A 12,220-nucleotide genomic window follows, 5' to 3' on the forward strand; every position below is an offset into this window, starting at 1 on the left:
CAGTGTGAGAAACTTGCTCTCTCTGGCTGCCTTCCCTGGCTCCCACTCTTTACAGACTTAAAGGTCTAGAACTCGCTGGAACATATGTTGTCCATAAGCTAACCCAGGTAATGGAAAACTATGATCTGGGTCCAAAATCCAGACTGCTGCCTGATTTTGTAAATAGTTTTATTGATGTAGACTTTATATTATAGAGCCAGGAACACTCAGTTTTTATGATGGAACTGTTTTTGCACAATAATGGTCTGTTGGTTCAATCAATAGTAAATTGAAAATCAAGGTTAAAAAAAAGGGTCTGTACTGAATTTATAAACATATCATTCCTTGGACTATAGCGTAACTATTTATACAATATTTATGTTGCATTAAGTATAATAAGTAATTTAGAAAGGATTTAAGGTACATAAAAGGATATAAATAGTTTGCATGAAAACAGTTTGCTTCTTTCATTGTTGCTTTATTTTGTTTTGGAACAGAATCTCTTAGAGTCCAGCCCAGAATTGAATTTCCTGTATATGGGAGAATGACCCTGAACTCCTAATCTTCCTGCTTCAAGTTCAAAAGAGTAGAGATTAGAACCTTGTGCTACCTCTGCTGGTTTTTGTTATGTTGGGGATTGCTGTGTGACAATGGTTTTGTACTTTGTAAAGATTTGTCATTTGTATTTTAATAAAACGCTGATTGGCCAGTAGCCAGACAGGAAGTATAGGTGGGGCGATGAGAACAGGAGAATTCTGGGAAGAGGAAAGAGTCAGTCTGCAGTTGTCACCAAGCTGCAGAGGAAGCAAGATGTGACTGCCTCACCCAGAAAGGTACCAAGCCACGTGGGTAACACAGACAAGAATTATGGGTTACTGTAAGATGTCAGAATTAGTTAATAAGAAGCCGGAGCTAATAGGCCAACCAGTTTATAGTTAATGTAGACCTCTGTGTGTTTCTTTGGGACTGAATGACTGCGGGATGGGGGTGGAACAGAAACCTCGGTCCACAGGGGATAATTCATGGCTTCCTGCAAGCAGAAAGGAAACTCTTCAGGTAAACACTGTGCTGCCTAAACCATATCCCTAGCTTTACTATGCTGTTTTCGAAGATGGGATTTAAGCATCTGCAGTCTTCAGGATTTCAGGTTGGGGGACTTGGTTATGGAACCAACCTCCTCTGAGTACAAAGGATGACTGTAGTTAGTAGTAACTGACTGAATAGTTAGCATGTGCTCATTGGCATTTTGACAGGACAAGTTTGCAGACCTTTGTTTTAGACATGTAAGACAGGTCTAAGCTACTTAGCTCTAGCTACCTGAAGCTGATACATTCCTAATAGATGAAGGGCTTATTGTTTCCTCTCAAACACGCACTGATTCTTATCTCTACAGTGTTAGCAGGGGAAACTTCATAGTCTGACATGGTTCTGGACCATCTATATAAGAAAATTTAAGTACCTCATATAGTTCAGTACAGCTCATTAGATTGATATATGCTGGGATACGGAAAAAAAAAAAGCAGGCCGATTATAAACTATTGCTTTTCTTGCTTGTCACTGTTTCTCTCAAGCTTGGAGGGTCCCCACGGCCACATCCATAGTCAGTAGCACAGGAAGTTGACCAAGTGACACAGTACTGTACTTTCACTGAAAGCACCCAGGAATTTTTTTTTTTTTGAACCTCCAGTTGAGAAACTAAACAAACTTGAGATTTGAACATCCTGAACCATTCTGGACAACTGTAGTCTATCGCTGGACTGAAATATCCCTGGGTTCCCCAAGGATTGACAGTACTAAGCAACATGTATTATTTGTGTTATGGCATAGATGAGAAATGTCCCCCACAGGCTCATATACTAAATACCACGCCCCAAGAAAGCATGGTTATTTTCTAGCCAGAAGAAGCAGGTCATGTGAAGAGAGTCCCTGAGTGCCATCTTATCCCTGATCCCTTCCTGTCTTCCTTTCTCTGATTCCTGGCCTCCAGGATGCAAATCATTATTTCATGCTCGCCACCATCTTCAAGACAGATTGGCATCTCTGAAACTATAAGTCAAAACAAGTAATTCCTCCTTTTGAGCTGTTTCTGTCTGATACTTCTTTTCACAGTAAAGCAATAATACAATCTGCATATAAAAGAACTACATTTGTTATGTAATTTAGATACTCAAGAAATACCCATGACAGTGGGCCTTCAAATGGAAGACAAGGTGCTTGCTCTCATGGAGATCCATTTATAATGTAGAAGAATAAAGAAAAATTTTAAAATTACTACTAAATACCCATAGTTATCTGAGCATCATTACTTGGAGAGTGATAACCCAGTATTGAGGAAATTGGAGCCAAGAAGATGATCCGATTATGATTTTCCAGATTTACACGCAAGAATCACATTAGAACCAACCCTTTCAATGCCTGTGACCTCACAGAAACAGAGCCCAGCTTCAGAGAACTTAATAATACATGTTAGATGCAATCAGGACAATGAAAATGTTGGGCAAGGAACTTCAGTGCATCGCTGAGTATCGTTTACAAGAAACAAACTTAAAAACGGGCAACATCCTTCATCCAGTCTCTCACTTCGCTCACCAGGAAACAGGATGAAAGAGTTTAGCGCCGCTTCTACGGGCCTCCAGCAATTCTTTCTGGCTCAGACATTTGTGTCTCTATAAGAATGAAAAAGTAGCCCCACAGAAAACACAAAATGGAGTTCTATAGCCATGGTTAAGAGAACACCTGCAACCTGGATTGATTGCGCTATCCTTCCCCGCAGGACTAGTCATCTGATTGCTAATGTCAGTGACTGTCAGCACAATTCATCCCTACAACAGCTGATTTACATCAGAGCGCTAGTTCAGAGAAGGAGCCTCCGCCAACAGATTTGTAGTTTAGTTCATCAGCTCTCCAGAAGGATTGGGAATAAAAGAGCCTTGAAAGAAAGTGAGGATCAATAGAAAGCGAATTGCTCTGCTGTGAGAAAAACTCCGATGTGTAGGAAATAGATTCACGGTATCACTCAGAGGTGGGATCCAGGGTCCAGGGGGAAGTGCTTCTCTTCTACTCTACATTGATCATATGATTTTATAGATGGGAGATTGTTAGTTACAATGTGCTTCAATTTCTCATTTCAAAAATGAGGAATGTATGGGTGTCCACCCTTTATTGGCTTAGAAAAATATGGCAGCCGTGCCACACAGAATGCGGGAAGGTCAGGTAAGGTGGCTGAGCTGGTGAACCCACTTGCAATGAGCAAACCTGATGACCTGAGTTTGATCTTTGGAACCCAGGTGCTGAAAAGAGAAAACTCTAAAAAAATTTTCTTCTGGCTCCATGCATGCACTGTGGCATACACACATACAGACACACAGACACACACAGTCCCTACATGTGTACAATATAAGAATAAGTGAAGATTTTAAAATGCAGGTAGACAGAGAACTCAGGAATAGAATATCATTAGCCTTGTGAATTGCTTGCATAATAACAGAACGTGTGTGTGCTTGTGTGTGTGTGTGGGCGTGCGTTTGTGTGGTGTATGTAATTCAAAGTAGAAAATATACATATATCAGGGCATTTGGAGATCAAGGTTTAGATTCAGCTCAGAGAAAGAGAATCTTCTGGTTGGGCATGGTGTGTAATGAGAAGTTCTCAGGTAAAATCAGATAAGACCAAAGCCTAGGTTCTAAGGACAGGTTCAGGAAACCTAGGGATGCAATATTGACCCAAGATATATTTTCTATCTCTGCAAATTATGTGGCTTGGGGACATGAAGAGTATCCCCCTAACATAAGACTTAAAGAAGGAGTCCTTTATCTCTGAGATTCCTTCTGCCTTCACTCCAGATGGAAAATAAGTACATGATGGCCGACATGATTACTCTCTGTGCCATCTATTCTAAGGCAGGTGATTCTTAGAATCTGGGACATCCTGCCTAAAACATTATCTGGGGAGCAAAGGGAAGGACGTGGCCCCTTATGTTTTCTAGTTGCCTGGTAAAAGGCATTCTCTGACCACACTCTGCTGAACGCTCTTGTTTATACCCTCAATCATGGCTGATAAACACAACAGATTCACTGTGAGCGGTCTTGTCTACTCTCTACCTCCCACTAAAAGACTTGAAAAAACACTTCTATGGTTTCTAACAGTTTAAGACCACATTTCTGCAGTGACTCAGCTCCTGTTAAACTGACTGCTTGAGAAAGCTCAAACAGCATACAAAAGTCATGGTTAGGTCGAACCACATTCTGATCACGGTAGTGGCGGGGGATTATAGCTTGGTGACCAGCACTGTTCCTGAAAGATGCACGTTTTTTCTATAACCCAATAATGTGTTTCCTCCTGAAAGACCAGAAAGTCTTTTTTTAAATTTGGAGATTAGGAAACTTAGGGATTCTGCCTCTCAGTGTCTGAGGGAGACTAGCCAGAGCTTTCTGCTCTGAGACACAGCTGGCTGGATCTGGGATCTGCATTCACACTGACAAACCCTTTGTAATTTTCCACTCTCCTGAGTCTCTTAGGCCCTGATCAACAGCCCCATACTTAACAGCATCATTTTCCCTTCAAAATGCTCAGACCCTTTATAGAAGTCAAAGTAAAGTTGATCTGGATTCCTGGGTGCCCTTCTGTTTTACAAAAGCAGACTGCTGGCTAAAAACTGCCCTTACCATGTTTATGTCTGACTTTACTTCTCCCTGACAGTCAGTTGGCAGAAAGACTCAGACGTGGGTCTGGCAGTGCTTGACCCTTGGATGGGACTCATGGACATGTGCATAGAAACCCCTGCCATATCACCATGGGCTTGTTCCTCTAGGTCTCCAGGGATGAGTTTTTGTCCGGATCCAAATGTCCCTTGGAGCAAAGTGAAGAGAGATTTCATGCTCAGGATTCTGAGTGTAAGCTGGGAGGCTGAGTGATTTTCTGGCAGCTTCCTGCCGGAACAGCATGAGCTGAAGGTCTTCCTCCCTAGATACTTGTTTGCAGTGAGGATCTACTCCCTATGCCTAGATGGAGATGGAGTTATTACTATGTTTCCCTTCCTGGCTCTGTGTGAACCCTCTTTTGTTCTACTTGATTTTTCTCATCCACAGAAGCTTCCCAGCTTATCCTGTGAAACTCCCCTCCTTGAGTTCTCCAGATGCCATTTGCCATCAAAACTTGACTACCGCCTTCTTGCTGACGGGGTGGTTTGGGACTTTGATAGTTTCTTTAAGAAACCTTCTCTCCTTTCTCATCACCTCTGGTCCTTCCTTTTTCTCCTTCCCTGCGTCCTTTGGTACCTCCCTGCCAAGTCGCTACCTCCTCTTTTCCTCACTTCAGCTGCCCAATCTAATACCCCATTTCCAACAATTGCTGGGACTTTAGGTCTTGACTGAGAGACTGAAGGACTCCCCCCCCCCGCCAAGTACAACTACTCCTTGAAAGAAATCTAGTGATATTAAAAATCAAATATTTAGCACATAGCGCCCTTAGGATTTCCCACCCAAGGAAAACAGGGTGGATCTTCCTCTGCAGATACCTGTGTCACATTTACTGCCATTTTGAGTAGGCTGACGTTATAAGTTGTCTTCTCAAGCTGCAAAACGGTTTGGATAGAAGACCGAGTAGAGAAGAGTGGCATCCCTTATGTAAATGACTTAGCTCTACACGACTGCACTTGTTACCGAGGCACGAAACAAAAATATCTGTGCGCTTCGGACTAAGTTACTAAATTGTTTTGTGTGCCATGTCCCTCCAAGGCGATACTACCACTACCCACTTCAGGGGCTTGTTCTAAAGCTATTATGAGAGAGTACAATGGAGTGCTTAGCATAAAGCCCAGCACAGAGCAAGAACAAAAAGTTTACCCGTGGTTTTCAATTTATGGGTCAAGACCCCTTTGGGGTCACCTATCAGATATTCATTACAATTCATAACAGTAGGAAAATTACAGTTATGAAGTAGCAGTGCAATAATTTTATGACCGGGGTCACCACAACATGAGAAACTATATTAAAGGGTCGCAGCATTCAGCAGGTTGAGAACCACTGGAATAGCCTCAAAGAAGATGAATTTCTGGTCATCAGATAGCCAGCAGACCTCTCGCCTCCTGATACTCACAGTTCTACACACCCAAGATATCTTGTAATAAGAACCAAAAAGCATCTCCATATGTATGTGTTAAAACTCACACGGCAGGTTCTCCTAAACAAACTTGGAATTTATCTAGAAGTTTTATCAGGCACGTGGAAGGGAAATGTATACTCAACAAGTCAGGGGACAAAGAAAGACACATGTCAAGGTCTCGTTAATGGGAATTTCTCACACATTCAGTAAGGAGCAGGCAAAAGCTTGTTTTGCTCACACTTTCAGGCTCATCCAAACATTTGAGGGATATGGCAGGTTATACATTTTCTACAGACTATTACCACCTTTGTGAGATACATGTTCATGACTTTAAGCATCCCTGACCTTTGAATCATCTCCAGGCTTCTTAATATTTTCCCTAATAATGAAGCAAGTTTATTAATTCACATTTCCATATGAGACTTGACATCACCTCTCCAATTAACTGTCCAAACCACTTCTGTTTTCTTGTTGGTCACAGCTTTAAGTCTCCATGATAGACAAGAGCAATGTGCCAAGTCTTAACTGATTCTCTACGTTTTGTAAATAAAGTTTTATTAACTCACAGTAAATCTATCTTGTTTACATTTTATCAGTAGCAAGCATTGTGACACTGCGATAGCCGTGCTGAGTCATGACAGTAATTGTACAGCCAGGAAACTTTAAGCATTTACTATTGGCCTTTTATAGGGAGAGTTTGCTAACTTCTATCCCAGATCATTCACTTGTCTAGAAAAAAACAGATTCCATTTGAACAATAAAGAGGCCTTTTGGACTCTCAGACAGGCTCACAGAAAATTTCCACGTTACTAAACCAGATATTTTGCTGGCTGGTCCAGAACTGCCACAAGCTGGAATTGGGAACCGTTCACTCACTCATTCATTTGCTGGTTCATTCATTCATTCTTCATTGACTATCACAGCTCCAAGTCATCATGAAAATCACTGGAGTTACAGTGTGCTCAAAATACACAAAGTCTCTGGCCATACAGAGCGTATATAGTCAAATGAGAGTGACAGTAACAAGTTCATTCATTCATGCTTGACTCACAGACACTAAATATATAGCAATTAAGCCTAAGATTATACACTCTAGTGAAGGAGGAAGAGATAAGAAATAATCAAATACATATGAAAAAAGTCAGCCTTTGGCACTGCTATGATGAGAATATGTGTTGAAACATTGATATTTTTTATCCGTACAAAGTAGTTGACTATTGAAAATTTCCCTGTTTGGGAGACAAACTATTAAGTGTCTTCAGGACGACTTTAGGGTGCGAGTTGGGAGAGGCCTCACTGAAATACCTACCCTGCCAATAGCTAAGGAGAGATTTCCAGGTAGCAGGAGTCAGTAACTAATGCCAGTAAAGGCCACATAAGTTTGGCTGTTGCTTGAAGAAGATTGATCAGAGTTGGCACAGCAACCAGAGCTGGGGAAGAGGGAAGAAAGGCAGCTGGAGAGGTTGGCACAGGTCCTGTCAGATAGGGGCAGGAGGCAGGGGACACTGACTTTTCTTTAGGAAAGTAACTGGATCTGACAGATGGCTTTGGGAATGTTTGCATTACCCACTTGTGTGGAAAAGCAGCCGGCGAAGGAAAGAGTTGAAGCCCAGAGACAAGGCAGGAAGAAGTGTTGCTGAAAGAAGACCAGAGAGCAGAGATCCACATGAGGTACGGAGTATCTGGATGGAAATTAAGAGTCAAAACAAAGGACTGGGGAATGCTCCCTACTTTTCTTATTTACTACCTAGACGGGTAGTGCTGTGCTTCAGAAGCATACTAGAGCAGGAAAAGGCGGTCATGAGGGCCCTAATAGAGGGTTTGAATCCTTTCCAGGTTCAGATATCCGTACAGGCCACAGCGGGCTCTGCCGAGAATTCTAGGCTGACCTGTCTTAAATCATGTGAGGACACATGGGAACAGAAATGCAGGTGAGGGCCAAAGCCCCCCAGTCAGAGGCTGTAAATGAGAACAGCACAAAAGCTGGCCCAATAATGAAACTGTGACTTCCCTTTCGCCTCTAGTACACGATTCTCTCATCTTGAAATGGGAACAAAACCCAGGAAATTCTTCTAAGACCCTCTGATAGAAGGGATGCAGGGGTGTGGCAGTGGGAGGAGAGGCCAAGTGTGACATCCTGGTCCCTGCTCAGTCTCCTTCACTGCCATCCTTCTTTGTACCTTTCCGTACCCGTGGGCCGCACGTCTTCTAGTAATCACGCTGCGGCCAGGCCAGATTACTTTCTTTTACTTAGAATCCTACTACATGAGTTTTTTTCTTCTGTGTAGAGAGAATTTTGTAATTTTCATTTTGGGTGTGTGTGAAGTCGTAGGCCCTGTGCTTTCTGAATGTCAAAAGGAAAGTCTGGTGGCTGGAAGTTGGTGTGTCTTTTGGTAGCAGTAGGTTTCTATTGTGTCCCTTGGGTGGGAAGACATAAAAATAGCCAATAAATAGCACTGCCCGCACTCTTGATTTGGCCATGTGACAAATAAGGACCTAGTTTGGAGTCTGCAGAAGAGTTCATGACCCAGAGTTGTGCCCGACAATAATGGTTTGTTAATCACCAAAAGTTTTTCGAAGATATACTTAAGAAATCTTTCATTTTCAGGTCCTATCTTACCACAAGTGTGACACGCACACTTAATAACCATCTCTTGCAACCACTTTATAGGCACAGCAGTTGCAGCAGAACTACATGAAGTGCGATTAATAAAAGCTCAGAGACAAAAATTGGGGTTCGACCTGAAGATGCAAAAAGCAAAGCAGCCAGCCACTGGCTCCTACCTTGACCTCAGTCCGAGATGGCCATCCTGACTCTAAGAATCTCAGAATGAGACTGTGCCTGAGAGCTGTTTCCTCCCGTTTTATAATCCTCTCTAGTTCTGGGGTTAAGGGTGTACACCACTACTGCCTGGTTTCTATGACAAGATAGTGTGGCTGCTGGGATTAAAGGTGTGCGTCATTGCTGACTGGTCTATAAGGCTGGTCAGTGTGGCTGTTTTACTTTTCTGGTCCTCAGACAAGACTTACTTATTAAAATAAAACTGAAATGCCACTACAGCGTCAGGCCACATTCCTGACCAAACACCTGAAAATATTCCAGTTACATAGGCTTGAACAGCCTTCTACTTTCTGATATGCTGTCAATGACGAGAGTAAGGGTTCTGCTCAACTGATGACGGGCAAAGGCAGAAACTGCTCTTTTCTCCACTGGAGGACCTGAATTTGATCCTCAGAACTTGTGTGTGCTGGTTTGGATGAGCTATGTCCCCAGTAGGCTCAGGTCTGTGAGCACCTCACTTGGTGGCACTGTTTGGGGTTCTGGAACTTTTTTAGGAGGTTGAGCCTTGCTGGAGGCAGTATATCTCTGCAGGTGTTTTGGGGATTTTATAGCCTCACACCATTTCCTGAGCTCTCAGACTTCTTCCTGTATACAGGTAAAATGTGATCAGCCACTTCCTGCTCCTATTCCCGGGCTTTCTCTGATGGTTGTCATGCCTTAACCACCAAGATTGACTCTGTTCTTCTGGAACTACAAGTCAAACTAAAACCTTCTTCCCTTAAGTTACTTTTGTCTATCTGATCACAGCCACAGAAAAGTAATGGTTGCATCACAGTTAAGTGGGGGAAAGGTGTGCAGAGAATCTTCTTCTAGTGCAGGAAGGTGAGAAAGGCAGGTCTGTGGGGCTCACTGGCTAGCCAGCCCAGCCTCATTAGCAAGTCCATGACAAGGAGACACTCTGTCTCTAAAAAGCACCTGAAGAAGGACACCCAAAGCTCTTCTTGGACCTCCACATGCACATGACACACACAGTTACTTGAATATGCATGTTCACCCTCACATATGAATACATACATATATATGTATATATTCATATATGTGTATATATACACATACCCTCAAGATTAGCCCAAAGTAGGCACTACAGTAAGCAACTGGTACATGTTAATGAAATCAATTAATCTAACCACTTTATAGTTTCTTCACTTCAACAGGGCTCTACATAGTTAATATGCAGTCTGCCAAGAAGAGGCATGTATAAAATCAGCTCAGTGGAGCCAAAGCATCCACGTAAATATGTTTATCTTTCTCGGGTCCAAATCTCTGCAGCTTCACTTACTCTCGTCACAAAATACGTTGCACTTCTATAAGGGACACATTAACAAGGAAACGTCACCAGAGTTTTAAATAGGTTAAGATAGGAACGTTATATTACAAGGCCTTCGGAGGGCTGACTTTCCAAAACTTGCCATCATAGCCATACACATTTCTGAAGCCAGAGCCTTCCCTATCTACTTGTGTAGTAATATTAAGTTAATCACCCAACAAGAATTTTTTGAAAGCTTTCTTAAGGTAGCGTTCAGTTTTAGAAATAAGATAGTCTTCGGGGAAAGAAAAGGCAAATGAAACTTATTCCAGCATATATGCCATGGAAAGATGAACAGACATGCTCTACTGCATCCCAATTAGAAACGAAGTTCAAGGGGCCAGTGAGAAGGCTGAGGAAGTAAGGGTGCTTATTGGCCAGCCTGAAGAACCTGAGTTTGATCCCAGAAGCCACATGATAGGAGGAGAGAACCAATTCTTTCAAGCTGGCTTCTGACCTCCACACAAGCACACTGTGACTCTCTCTCTGTTTGCGTTTCCCACACGCATACACATACAAATAAAGAAATAGATATAATTTTTAAAATATTAAATTCAACCTTGCAAACAAAATATTCAACCAGAATACATATAAAGTTAACCTTCTCTTCCAGAAATCTTGGAATTGACTTAAGAAAAATAAAAGCTATATGCATAAAGATGTTCACTGTGTTGTCATTGCAAGCCAAGGCCTGGAAATAATATCAATATTCAACAAACATGATAACTTGTCAGTTGGTGAGCATCACAGAACAGTGCTGTACTTGGCCATGAAAGCCATAGCCATGATAGGTGACCAAATGTGGATATGATATAATTGGAAAAGGCACATATTATATGATGTGCAATGTGAATATACAGAAAGTCCTAGAATATAAGATTTAGGACTGGAGGGCAAAGGGGTAAGTCTGACAAACTGAGCCTGATATCCAGATTCTATGTAAAGTTGGAAGGAGAAAGTGGTCTGCATAGCAGATATACCCTGATTAACACATGTGGGCTATGGCATGGGCCACTGTCCTCCCCCATCTCACACATACCCAGCACTCAATAAAGAAAATAAATAGATAAAAATAAGTGATGTAATAACTGGAAAAAGAAGATGACTATTGTTCTATTTTTATTTGTTCTTGTTTATAGACATCGCTTTAAAAATAAATAATAAAATCAGACGAATACTGAGGCAGAACTCCCAAAAGTGAAATAAAAAGATAACCCCAGGCAGACATCAGTAGGCCGGTCCGCGGTGCATGTTTCTAATCCTATCTATTCTGACTTGGGTTCTGGTCTCCCTCTGACAAAACCAAGTTTTGGAGAAGGTGTTTGGAAAAACACGAAAACTGAGTGGAACCATTTTAAATAATAATAAAATCACCTCTGAATTTAACATTTTAAAAAACTGTCCCAAATGCTTTCCCTTGGGAATATCGTTTAGAGTTAAGTTAAACCCACCAACTCGCTATGGATTCCACCGAAGGAGCAGTTTAGACCCAAGTGGAGACGACACCTGAACTTGCCCATTTTAACTTAGGTTTTAAGTTAAAGCTGTTAAAGGTTTTAAGCTGTGAATAGGTCCAAGGTCATTTTTTACATTGTTATTATCCGTTTCTTTATTTTTGAGATGGGGTTTTAGTCTGGCTTTAAACTTGCTTTGGAGCCAAAGATGACTTTGAACTCCTGCCTCTACTTTTTGAGTGCAGGGGTTCTGAGCGCGCACGGCCAGGCTGAGTTTACAGAAGGCTTCGGGTTAAGATCGGGGTCTTCGGTATGCTACATAAAACTTCGCTATTTCCCAGCCCCCTCCCCCGGGGGGGGGGAGAGAGACAGAGATCATTACTACATACATACTATCTCACCAGCTGAGTTTGTTTGTATAGATCAACTTTTCCAAAATTGACCTGGGAGTAAGGGGAGAATTCGCAGGAGTGACACACATTTCTTTGGACTCTTCAAGTGTGGGCAATAATGAGGTTAATGAGGGTTTTTTTTTTT

General features: G+C 42.0%; 1 protein-coding gene across 1 annotated transcript in view; it reads right to left on the bottom strand.

Annotated features, from left to right (window-relative positions):
- The window catches only part of Celf2 (CUGBP Elav-like family member 2), a 521,002-nt gene that overhangs the window by 508,089 nt on the left and 693 nt on the right, over positions 1-12,220 (bottom strand). The window lies entirely within an intron of this gene.

This window comes from Microtus ochrogaster, chromosome 16 (genome assembly GCF_000317375.1).
Source record: "Microtus ochrogaster isolate Prairie Vole_2 chromosome 16, MicOch1.0, whole genome shotgun sequence".
Classification (NCBI taxonomy): domain Eukaryota; kingdom Metazoa; phylum Chordata; class Mammalia; order Rodentia; family Cricetidae; genus Microtus; species Microtus ochrogaster.